Below are 13,420 nucleotides of genomic sequence, written 5' to 3'. Positions count from 1 at the left end.
ACACAGTAACAAGGCACTTAGCACTTGAAGCAAAAGAAGTATTGGCTTTATTAGTCCACCAAGACCATATAGTTTAAATCAGCAGAGTTACACTTTCTATAACTTGGGTTTCTCTTGAAGGACAGATTCTAAATCAGCAATATTTTGCAGGTGTGGTGTTCCAATGCCAAGAGACATTAGAGACTGTCTTTTCAGGGAGAGCTCCATTCATGCTATAAGATCTAGCCACAGAGATTTTTTGAGACAGACTAAAAATATAACCAGGCTTCTAGAGTCACAGGAAGTAATACAATTTCTGCATTGAGAAAAATCACAGTATGAAAGCCCTGAATGAGTTGAGCTCGGCCAACTTCTGAAAAAAATTGTTGAATATTTACCTTGTACTCTTAACTTCCAAAGTAAATCTTTATATTTATTTAGTTGTTACATTATATACATATATTTATTTATTTTCACAGGAAAATATAATTGTTACTTTGGTAAATTCTGTATATAAGATGTATTTTCATTCAATTAGTGATCACAAATTGTTTTGTCCTTACTGTCCTATTGTTTATAGCACGTGCCATTTTAAAGGCAATATTTGTCGTCCGGAAGATTTAATCTGTAAAAAGCTTTGGTATGTAAAACATGCTTTAAAAGGCTGTGTGCCCAAAAATGTGCTGCATCATATTTTCTTAGAAATAAAATTATAGAAGCCACAGGAAATCCGTGTTTATTGGAAATGTTACTTTAAGCCTTTTATTTTTAAATGGCAGCTTTTAAAAAATAACATTAAGGCAACCATATTATAACTCTTGGAAGATGTACCAGGCTACAGGTAATTTCAAGAATTCAGTCTTAGGTGGGGAAGACAAACATGGATTCTGGAAAAAGACCTTTTTTCCAGTGCTGTTGTAACTTTGAACGGTTGCTAAATGAACTGTTAAGTTGAGGACTATTTGTATTGTGGAATGTGTTTTTTGGGGGGAGGGAGGAGGTTAAGCAAGGGAAAGGTTTTGAGAAGCTCATCTTGAAGCTGATACTTTTGCAGGCAGGCAGTTGACCTCAAAGCCTAGCAAGAACTAGTCGGGAGACTGCAAACCAGTCGGCTAGCTGATCAGGGCAGAAAAGCTCTGAAAACAGCTGTCATTTATGCAAGGAATTGTTGGAGTGCTGAAAATGGCGGCTGCTTCCAGGAGACATGGGCAGCAGGCCTGAGCACTGCAGGGTCCCACTGGGGGGGGATGCGGGGGGGAGGACAGAGATGGGGTGCCGCAGCGTCCCTGTGGTCAGCCAGAAGGCGAATGGCTGCAAGGATACTTCAACTGCCGTAAATTTGAAATACTCTTATGTAGCTTTTTTTTGAGGGGAGAGAGGTCTGTTGTAACTTTGAACAGCTGTTAAATGACTGGTAGTACTATTCGATGTTTGATGCAAGAATGCTTTCTCTGCAATGCCAGAACATGTCTCTGGAGAAAACTAGGTTAAGGGTAAAGGTTCCCCTCGCACATATGTGCTTGTCGTTCCAGACTCTAGGGGGTGATGCTCATCTCCATTTCAAAGCCAAAGAGCAGCGCTGTCTGAAGACGTCTCCGTGGTCATGTGGCTGGCATGACTAAATGCCAAAGGCTTATGGAACGTTGTTGCCTTCCTACCAAAGATGGTCCCTATTTTTCTATTTGCATTTTTATATGCTTTTGAACTGCTAGGTTGGCAGAAGCTGGGACAAGTAACAGGAGCTGACTCTGTTACGCAGCACTAGGGATTTGAACTGCTGAACTGTCAACCTTTTGATCGACAAGCTCAGCTAGCTGCTGAGCCACCGTGAAACCAGATGCAAACCCTGGTTCACATGCCCAAGCAAACTGTTAATAAATGTGCATGATTTCCTATCTCACATTATGGTACAACAATGTCTGGTTTCTTTGTTAGATATTTAAATTTCTTGATATCCCACCCTTTCTTCAGAAATTCAAGACAATGTATATATATCACACCTCCACCATAACAAATTTGTAAGGTTGGGCTGAGAGATTGACTGGGAGGACAAACATTCAGCTTCCTGGTCTGTGGTTTCTGCCACAATACATTGAGTATGACCTTGCTACAGGGGATCGTATGTACTCCATGGGCCATAGGTTAGTCTCTGCTCCAGGGCTGTGGAAGGTAAAAGCTGGATTGACAGAGCAGCTAGAGCTCAAGTTCTGGTCTAAGAGTGGTAAAAGTATTTCTCCACCTTCATTATGTTCTCTGATTAATGACTCACAGTCATTTTTGAAGTCTTTATTTTATTTTGGGGGAAAGACAGGCCATATAAACATCTGTTGGGCGGCCATGAAGAGTTGGTGGTGACTGTAGGATAAAAATACATAGATACTTTCAAATTGGATGCCACCTAGGAAGGAGCAGGTGAGGTGAGTAAGGACCAGCTTAGTCTAATCTTTATTTGGGACGTATTTGGGTCTGTTGGTTCAGAGGATGTGTTCTTCATGACTGTCCTCTGTCTCTTGGGGGTTAGATTGTTGATCCTCCTAGTTGGGGAAAGCCTCCAGTGATGTGATTGGAGCCTGTGTCAGAACAGTGGTGAATGCATCGTTGATATGGGGGTAGTGCATTCATGTAGTAGCCAGGAGTCAAGAATTACCATAATCTTAACTCACCCACCCCCACAACTCCCTTAGTTATGATGATGGAGTGGGTATAGTCACTCCAACCAACTATGTTGGTTATAGTTGAAGAGGCTCACAAGCTTACGTAATACAGGCCCAAATCAATTATTCAAGCTTGACAGATCTGAATCTGGGAAATAATTTTCCAGATCCAGTGAATATTAATTCTTCAATATCAGCTTTAATACTGTCTCCTCTCTACATTTTTCATGTTCAGTTCTATCCTATTAACAAATTAACAAATACCGGTACTTTATCTCCACTAAAGCCATAGTCCAGTCTGGCACATTTCTTTCATAAAATAGGCAATAATTGAAAAAGCCACAGGCTAATCAAAACTTGCTAAATAAAATAAAAAACATGTCCTACATTCCTCTTAACTTCTGAAAAAAGGCTGGCATTCAAGCAAGAGTGGATAAAAGTGATTTTTGTCCACATGTTACATTGCAAATTGATTATGAGGAGGTAACATTTCCTAGAGTTGGCCTTAAAATGGGTTCTGATGTGTTTGGCCATATTTATCATGAACTTTCACCCATTTCATAGAATCATAGCATTGAAAAGCACCTTAGAGATCCAGTGGATCTAACTCCAGCTCAGTGTGGGATCTCTACAAATGATCATCCAGGTTCTATTTGAAGATTTCCAGTAAAAGAGACTTGACTACTTCATGGACCAACTTGTTGTAATGTCTGTTCTCTAGTTACTAATCTCAGCTGCATAGAATGCCAATAATTAAACATCAAGGCTGGTTAAGAGTAGTGATACCTGTCCATTCTAGATGTAAAAAGAATCAACTGAAGTTACAAACATATTCCACAGGAAACCGAGAAGGTCATCTTTCCGTTTAATAATCAGATTTGGTTTTTCCTTCTGCAGCCCAGCAGCAGAAGGAGAAAATACTTGCAGAGGGTGTGGGACATAAGACAAATGAAACCTGGTTCTACATGCTACAAGAAAGGGCTTGCTTGATACATAATCATCTCAAGCTCTTATTTATATTTATGAGCTTTCATAAGCTCTTATTTGGAACATCCCCACTGTAAATCAATTCATTAGAAGTTATATTCCATAGTGGAGGCAATTTTTTTTCTCATCACAAACTATCTAAATCTGTGTGCCTTATGGGTGCATTAGAAAGTTTTTTGCCTATTCCTAATTGGAGACACTGTTTTTCAAGTTGTGTTTGCTCAGCTCCTTATAAATAATGTCTACTCAGCCAGTTCTGACAGTGGTGTGTTAAATAACTACCGTATTTTTCAGAATATAAGACGCACTGGAGTATAAAACACACCTACCTTTTTTGGTTGTTGTTTTCTTTTTTAAAGTTTTTTTTTAAATTTTTTAGACAAACACACAAACACATACAATGTATTTTCTTTGAACAGAGTATTTGGCTGGTTCACAAATTTAAACAGTATTTAGTCATTTCAATTAAATTTACAATTTCTATATTTCCTTTTTGCCATATTTATTCCTCATCGATTTTTTTTTTAAAAAAAACAGTATTACCCTTCATTCTCATCTCTAATTTTAATCAAATTCAATTTTTCCCTTCTATTCTATATTACACCCCTTCCCATTGTCATCTATTTTTATATCCATTCTCACATTGGTTAATTATTTAATATTACAATTGTTTAATACAAATTCAACATTTTTATATAAATCAATTAGTTATAACTATCTTTTTTGTATATTAATCAATATAAACATGAATATTCCAATTATTTTCATGCAATCCAATTTCTTACAAATCAATTATATTTACCAATAATAATAAACCAAATAATTTTCCCCATATATTCCTCCAAACCACAACTTAACCATTTCTGCTTTCAACACAATATACAATTAATAGTATCTCAATTATTACAATTCCCTAGTTAAATAGAGCTTTTTTTCTTTTGTGTTTTAAAATCTTGAACACTCTTCTTTTGCCCTAAATTTCCCATTGTTTGCACCTACCTTTTTTGGTGAGCAAAAAGAAAAAGAAATCTCTCCCTGCCTCATTTTGTCATGTTGCAGCAAAGAGCCTGCTTTACTTTCAGTTTTATTTTTTCAGCATAGCTAGGGAAAAAAAAATCTGCTCCAGCACTCTTTGGAGCAAGCAGCAGAGCCCTGCACAAAACAGCTGAGAGCAAATCAGCTGAGAGTCGGGAGGCCGATCTAATTAACTTGTGCTAATTAACCTATACTGAAGCTGAAAGGGGCTGTTTTTTCTTGCTGTTTGCTTGCAAGGAAGTAACTGCTGCGAGGCACAGGCCAAAGGATGGGGGCCAGTGGGTGGGCAGGGCTACATTCGGTGTATAAGACACACCTAAATTTTCACCCCCTTTTGGGGGGTAAAAAGGTGCGTCTCATACTCTGAAAAATACAGGTCATTGGTTGTGATCCTTTTGATCAGGTCTGTCAGGCCTAATGTATCACACAAAGCCACGCCCACTGCAGCTCCACAAAGGCAAAAATCATCACAATACATCACGATATGTCATGTGATGCGATCGAGTTTGATACCTGTGCTCTTGATGGTGACCCTACTTAGGAAGCAACAGTAAGCAAAGAAACTAGTAGCACTGAATTTATTTATTTTTTTAAAGTAACATTTTCATATTTTACCTCCTTCCCATCAAAAAGCCAGGGGACTTCCTCAAAAAATTAAGAATTTTCAGACAATATTTAAGTCAGGTCAGGACCTTCTTAATATATAATATCTGCAAATGGTGAGTGGCTGAAAACTAACACCAAACTAAATATTTATTGCAAGAAACATTCAAACAAATGTGGCAGAGAAATTATCCCATGAAATCAATAGGAATGAGGAATATTTTTAATACAGTACATTTGATTATTGTGGGGACAATAATTTACCTGAGCACTTAAAAAGAAACACCAGCTGTACTTTATCCATATGTAGAAGTATGTAGTTGTGTGCCATAAACATACAGTATGTATGCATACACATTAGAATGTATAATGAAAACAAAACTTTTTGGCTTCCCCTTTGTTTCATCTGCATCGATAATGAATAAAAGGATGCTGCAATTAAATGAATAAAAGGATGCTGCAATTAATGTGAATGTGAATATTGTTAATATTCCAAAGATGAAATTGGTTGGAGCAGAGTAGGTAGGTAGTAACACAGTTTTAGCTGAATTGACATAGAAAATGAGGGTATAAAAACATTAAATCCAGATCCTGTCCCCAAATATGGAACGTAGAACATTATACAAAAGTATAATTTTAAAACATGAGATGGACCTTTTTTGGGAGGCAGTCTGATACATTTACAAAATGAATAATAATTCTAAGTTTCAAATGCATTTATTTTAATATTCTGTTACTTTTATCCAAAATTATGGGAAATAAATTGACTTTTTTTTTTATCAAGGCCTTGTTTCTATATTATAATTATAAAATTGCCATGGGTGCTAATTTGGTACCAAATATAGCATTAAGAAACGGTTGCTGCATCAAAATATAGCACAACATCTGATTGATCAATTTAGTTATATAATGAATCATGGCATTAAGGTAGGATGTAAAAAACTGTACAACATCATATATTTCTGAACTACAACTCAGGACAGTTTTAACCAGCCCAGGCTATTTCTTAAAGTATGCATATTTTTCATGTTAAATTTCCAAAGAATCTTTCTCTCCCTCTCTCTTTTCCCTATATATCTACTTTACAAATACCTAGTTATTTCCAGTGACACAATTTCATCTGTGAATGGTCCTATGTATTTCCCCCCTCTACCATTTTCTCCTTTATAATCAAATCAAAGACCAGACCTTACAGAATAATTCAACTTTTCAGAGCAATTCAATTCCCAGCTATTTTCTGTCATTGTGATGCAGGCAGCATATGGGATGTTTCAAATCTCACCTCACAGCGCTTGTCATGAAAACAATCAGGGTGAGACAGAGTCACATTCTTGAATTCTACAAGGAATCCTGAGTGAAATAGTACAATCTGCAATTTAGCTCCGTCATGATAAAGCTGCATTGAGTCACAGTGCTGAGACTCTTGCTACAATAATTTTGGCCAGATTTTTATGGTTTTTTTTTACTTAATTCAACCCAAAGTGGTTTTTAATTTTTCAAACAGGATAAAAAAAAATGCCTTATGTCCATAAAAAGATGGCACTAGGCAGCAGATGAGAATAAGCTCCCTTTCTATTTATTTAAAAGTTGCCACAAGAGGGCGGTATTGCCTAACTCAACTGTAACAACAATAATGATGATAATACTGCCACCTCAGGGCAGACAGGAGTACAGAAAAAGTCATTTAAAATATATGTAGTAAAAAGTAGGTTATTTCAGAGGTACGTTATAAGCGTTTCAGGGTTTTTAAGAGTTTATTTTTAAAACCACCTCATTGCAGAAGATCCATGAATTGTTGCCCTTTGACCTTAAAAAGTCATTGCAATCCTTATCAAGTGATTGATGCTGATTAGAGATAACTTCAGCTGCAATGGTTCTGAGGAGCTTCCACAAAGACCACAGGTGGTTTTGGATCTTTCTAAATCAGACCAGCCTGCTGTCTGTAGGTAGACGTGAACGTCTCAACTTGGGCTCCACTGAAAACAGATCTTCAGCATCTGTAGAGGGGGATAAGTGAGGTATGGAAAAAGGTGGATTAAGGGGAAAGCTTAGATCTTCTTCATGAAAAGTTGTCTTGTTCTCCATCATGCTGTTCTGCGCCAGCTACGGACCCCAAAGAACGCAGCACACACAAAGTCTGTACAAACCTTAGTTTACTAAAATAAAATCGGTTTTTTCTTCAAACAAAGGCTGTTAATTAACTTTCTTAACAGCCTGCAAGAATCCAAAGAATAAATAATCTTAATCTTACTATGGTTGGCAGAAAGCCCAGAAGCCCAAATTTGCAAAGAACTAAGATCAAGGCACGAAGGTATGTGAACTAAGTTGTTCCCTGCAAATTGCTTCAGTCGGCGTTCTTCCTTAAATAGGCTAAGGGAGTGGCCAATTAGCCCCAAGCCTTACTCTCGAGAAGACCTCCTCCTGAGGAACCATTCCTGCCTTTTGGCAGCTCTGTGCACCTGTGCATCAAGAAGAGGCTCCTCCTCTTCGTCCTCTTTACTTAAGGGAGCTTTTGGAGGTTCTGAAGGCCCTGGCTGAATCCCCACCTCTGGCACCACATCTTCTCCAGCCTCCTCATTATCCAACTCAAGTGTCAGCTTCACAGGCTGCTGGCGCAGTACCACACCAGCCTCCTCTCTGTCTGAATCAGCTACTAGTTGCACAGGCCGCGTACGGGCCACAACACATGCTTCCAAAACTTCCATAGCTCTGAAGTGGGCATAGCTCATGAAGTGGGCCTCCAAAAATAATCAATGGGAGAACAATCTAATAAGGCAAATGGTGAAGATCCTAACATGGGGAGAACGGACCACTTCCCCAAGCAGTGAAATGTTTTCCTTCCTTTGTCAACTTCAGAACTTTCATTGAGTGAAAACAGAGAATCTTGAAGTGGATGAATACGCTGTGAGGGGGAGAGAAACACTATACCTTAAGATTGGATATTGTTCCCTTTGGGTAAGAGAAACATTGTGAAATGCAATTAGCTGGGAAAAATAAATAGGGTTCAGAGAAATGGATTGTGTTCTGGAGTTCAGACCTCCCACCCTTGGTATATCTTTGGTTCTTCAGAAAGTTGCTTAACCCTTCCCAGAGCGCTTTTCTTTCTGTGATTAGTCAGATTCATCATAGCAGCCATTTTGGGAGTTGGTGTCAGGTCCAACTCAAGAATGACATAGAACAATCGAGCCAGCATTCAAGTCTTTATTTATTCAAACCCAATAGACGGAATCTTGCCAGACTAAACTACTCTTACCATAATGGGGAATTCTAGGGAGTGTCTATCCTAACTCTCTTCCTTTGTCTCTGATCTAATTCTGGCTGGGCTGCCTCTTGTTCCTTCCTCTCACTTTCTGGAATATACTTCCTCCTTCCTGGGAAATGACATTTCAATGTAGTTTATCATGTCATCTTCCCTATTGTAGACACCATTCATCACAAATAGTTTCTCTGTGTGGTGATATTTGCAAAATAGCTCACGTGAGGCTTGAATGATGTCTCCGACAACCATATCTGGGCTGCAAAAATCAAGAGAACCACTAGCTAATCTATTGTAGGATATAAAGAGATTCAGAAAATTCTAGTCCTTTGCTACCCTCGGGTGGTTGTTTGTAAAGTTATAGTTCAGAGATGTAAGATACTTACTGAAACAAGGGTGATCAGATCCCTGAAAAGAAAAGGAGGACCAATGGTGGAGAAAGAAAACATCATTTAATTTTCTTGGCATCTGCAGGAGTCTGTTAGGAGGCAAAACTCTTCAGTGCATAACTGATTAAGGTCTTGTCAATTTCAGGCATCAGCTTAGGCCAAGGGTGCCAATCAACTGATGAAGGTAATAGAGGAGAGCTAATTAACTTGTGGTTAGCACTTTTAGGGAAGCCTTGGCTGAGGAGAAAAACTGAGAAGATAAAAAAAAAAATACCCAGAATTTAATTTTACGGCTATGCCTGATAGATGGAGGATATTAGGACAAAAAATATGACATGTCCTCCTTTTGCTGGGGCATCTGATAACTGTCCAAAATACACATGGGTGTATCTATGTATTTAAAAAAGATCAATGTAATACCAACCATGGGGAAATTATTAATATTTTTATAGTCTGCTTTCTTTTTTTTTTTTTTTGGAAATAATTCAAGGCAGGGAACATATCCAACACACCTTCCTTCTCCTATTTCCCCCACCACAATAACCCTGTGAGGTGGGTTGGATTAAGAGAGAATGACTGGCACAAAGTCATCCAGCTGGCTTTCCTGGCTAAGACAGGACTAGAACTCATGGTCTCTGACTTTCTAGTCTGCTTCCTTAACCACTAGTCCAAACTGGATCTCAATAAAATAATGAATGGTAAATAGATGAAATAGCAGAAGCAATGATGGCTTAGTTGTATATGAAGCTAAGACAAAAAGCTTCAGATTTTATCATAGAGGTGGTGAGGATGGTAACAGAAAGCAGGAACTGGTACCTGAATTAGACTAGTTTATCTTACAGAGGTGGCATATTGTCTTGCTTTAAATAATAATTTAAAAAATGTCTGGAACCAGGAATGAATTGAGGGATGAATTGTTGTGGCCCATCAGCGGCCTGTGCGGATTGTGGCTGACTCTGACAGGGAGGAGGCTGGTGTGGTGTTGCACCAGCAGCCTGTGCAGCTGGCACTCAAGTTGGACAATGAGGAGGCTGGAGAAGATGTGCCAGAGGCAGGGATTCAGCCAGGGCCTTCAGAACCTCCAGAAGCTCCTTTAAGTGAAGAGGACAAAGAGGAGGAGCCTCTTCTCGATGCATGGGCTCGCAGAGCGGCCAAAAGGCAGGAGTGGCTCCTCAGGAGGAGGTCTCCTCGAGAGTAAGGCTTGGAGCTAATTGGCCACTCCCTTAGCCTATTTAAGGAGGAACGTCAACTGAAGCAATTTGTAGGGAACAACTTTAGTTCACTCTACTTCGCATCTGGATTCTCTGCAAATTGCTTCTGGGCTTTCTGCCAACCTTAGTAAGATTGTGATTACTTTATCTTTGGTTTCTTGTAGGCTGTTAAGAAAGTTTATTAACAGCCTTTGTTTTGAAAAAGACTGAGTTATTTAAGTAAATTAAGTTTTGTACAAACTTTGTGTGTGCTGTATTCTTTGGGTTCTGTAGCTGGGGCAGAACATGAATTGAGGAAGTGACATTTTCCTGTAGTTGTGGAAAATATCCTAAAATATTAGACCCCAACTGTCCCCAGGTCCACACACTCCCATTAGGAATCCCTAAAGCCTCCTTCACCATAACTGGTACTCTTATATCAGACAAGAACAATTAATTCCTTCTTTTCTCCTCTGGAGTCAAAAATTTTGTAAAGCATCTAACTGTTCACTAACTTGATTTCCTAAGAATACAATGAGGATATCAGAATCCTTTAGGGAACCAAGATTGGAAGTAACTAGAGGTCAGTGTTTCATTCTGAAATAGTTTCCATCAATTTGTGGCAGAGAAATGATATTGACCACGTATTTCGTGGCCATGAATACAAGGATATTCACATATATGGGCTCTTCTCCCACAGAAAGCCTGATATTTCTTCACGTTGGTGCTCTGGAAGCCCTGGTTCAGAGATGGTCAGGTTTATCTAAGATTGCTATGCGATGTTCTGAGCATATCTTAAGAAACTAGCCTCTAATTGCAGATATTTCTCTCCGATGAAACCTCAATAAAATTTAAATTAAAATCCTGAGTTAAAAAAAAAAAAAAACTATGCTGCAGTTGAGATGCCAACAGATCATTCTATATTTTCTGAAAGTAGGCTAATGAACTGAAAAGGGAAGCTGAGCTGAAAATAATTATTCCTTTTTCAGCTTCATTTGCATGCCCTTCAGTATTTCACTATTAACATCTTGATTTAGTGTATAAGTATATGCGAAGAACAATTGGTCTGAGCCCCTGAAAAAAATCCCTCGGCATCCTTTGGGTCTAATTGTCCCCACACTCCTTGGCTTTAAGAAGAGAAAAGGTTTTCACTTTAGTAGGGTGGGCAGCTAACAACCTCTGGATAGCAAATGGCTTCTTCCTGTTTCTCTTTTTTAAAAAAGAAAAAAAAAATGAATTGCATTGCATTGGAAGCCTCAGAAAGCAATGTTCTGTGATTGTTTTTATATTGCTTCAGTAACTCTAGAGCATTTATCCATGTAATAGCATGGTCTTCTGCTTCGCTGCTTGCATTGGCCTCATGCTTCAGTAGCTTTCCTTGATAGGATTCAGATGGAACGCTGCTTAGGATATTTTATGTATCAGAATGAATATTATAGCAAACAAGTCAACAAGACATAATCAGCTTGACTTGAAAAGCTAATTAGGCTTTAAGTTTAATATATAAAATTATGGGAGCCCAAACCATCTTGTTTACATGTAAATGTTGCAATTTGTGTTGAATTTGCAGCCTGAATTATTTGGCAAACAAATATGGAGAGAATATACGATTCTTGTGATTCCACGCCCCCCCCCCCCAAATGCATTTGCCCAGACATTCCATTATGTGCAATGTTGACATTTTGTCCTTGCTTAAGTAGTTTGTTGATATAACTTTGATAGCATCTTGAACAGGAAGACGTGACCTTCTGGAATTGGATGCCGTGGATCAAAAGATTTTGGATTTCAGCCTAATGCTGTGACTTGATCCCCTGCATTTACCAGGCAGAGCCTCTCCCTCTAACAGGCTCTATCCTGTATCACACTTGGCCATCATCACCAATGGTTACAGAGGGTGTAAATGAAGATCATCCATATTACTAGAGATTATAAATATGTATACTTAATGAGTTGGAGTACAAGGACATCTTGTCCAAGAAAATTCCAGATCTGAAGCAATTATGCATGTGCAAGTATGCTGTATGATGATAAGCTTGCAGCCAGCAATAATGTTCTGCTCCATTATGGACAACACCCAAGAGCTTTCAAAGGCTTTAAAATTAGGATGGATCATTAAGAGGAAACAAACTGGATAAAACTAGTAAGAAAAATGACAAATAAGGCTGCCACAGGCTGAGCAGGCAAGTCATTGATTGGTGTCTTCATGTAGATAACGATAGGCTTTTAGACACAAAGCTTGGGTCCAAAGCTTTAAGTGCAACCTCCGAAGAATTCTATTGAATTATACTTTTTAAGGGTATCAAAGATTGTCCTTATCCTTTCTCCTGATGTTTTGGTTTATATAGCTCCTGAAACATCATGTCGAGAACAAATGTATCCCTCAGCTACTTCACAGTTGCCTTAATACCAACCTAGCAATGTCACCTCAATGACACCTCACCTAATTCCACTTATCATTTACCAGGACTCACCAATTCCTTGTGAGCAGTGATGAAATCCAAATTTTTTCACTACCAGTTCTGTGGGTGTGGCTTGATGGGCATGGTGTGGCTTGGTGGGCGTGGCAGGGGAAGGATACTGCAAAATCCCCATTCCCACCCCACTCTTGGGCCAGCCAGAGGTGGTATTTGCCAGTTCTCCGAACTACTCAAAATTTCCTCTACCGGTTCTCCAGAACCTGTCAGAACCTGCTGGATTTCACCCCTGCTTGTTGAGGTTTAAGCCTTCATCATTGTTTATAGAAGTAATGCAGACAGATCTGGGCCCTCTGGAGTCATTCGTATGTAAAAAGATATGATTCAACCTATATTCTTTGTAAAGATAAGGTATGGAAGCAATATATAGAATGATTCTTGAACACCCCATCCTTGTTCACTAAAGTGTTTCCATCATAGTGAATAGAGGAAGGATCACCTGGAGTCCTTCTTTCTATGGCTATTCTGTTATTGCTATCAACTTAAAAAGTTCCAGTAGAAAAGGATATACCATATTTTTGAGAGTATAAGACGCACCTTTCCCCCCACAAAAGAGGCTGAAAATTTGGGTGCGTCTTATACTCCGAATGTAGCTTTTTTGAAGCTTTTTTTCAGTCCTAACGAGGCACTAACAAGGCGCTAGCGAGTGAAGCAATCTTCCCAGCTTTGTCTACTCCCTCAACTCTCTGCTGTGCTTTAAGGAGACACTAGTGAGTGAAGCAATCTCCATGCTTTGCTCCGAGTCTCAGCTGTTCTTTACTGTAGAAGCTTTTTTTCAGCCCTAACTAGACGCTAGCCGAGTGAAGCGATCTCCCTCGTGCTTTGCCTGCTTTTTTCATTGCTGCTTCCTCTC

Source organism: Pituophis catenifer, unplaced genomic scaffold, assembly GCF_029215685.1.
Source record: "Pituophis catenifer annectens isolate HBS135680 unplaced genomic scaffold, rPitCat1.0.hap2 SCAF_2, whole genome shotgun sequence".
Lineage (NCBI taxonomy): Eukaryota > Metazoa > Chordata > Lepidosauria > Squamata > Colubridae > Pituophis > Pituophis catenifer.
This window is presented reverse-complemented; position numbering follows the sequence as displayed.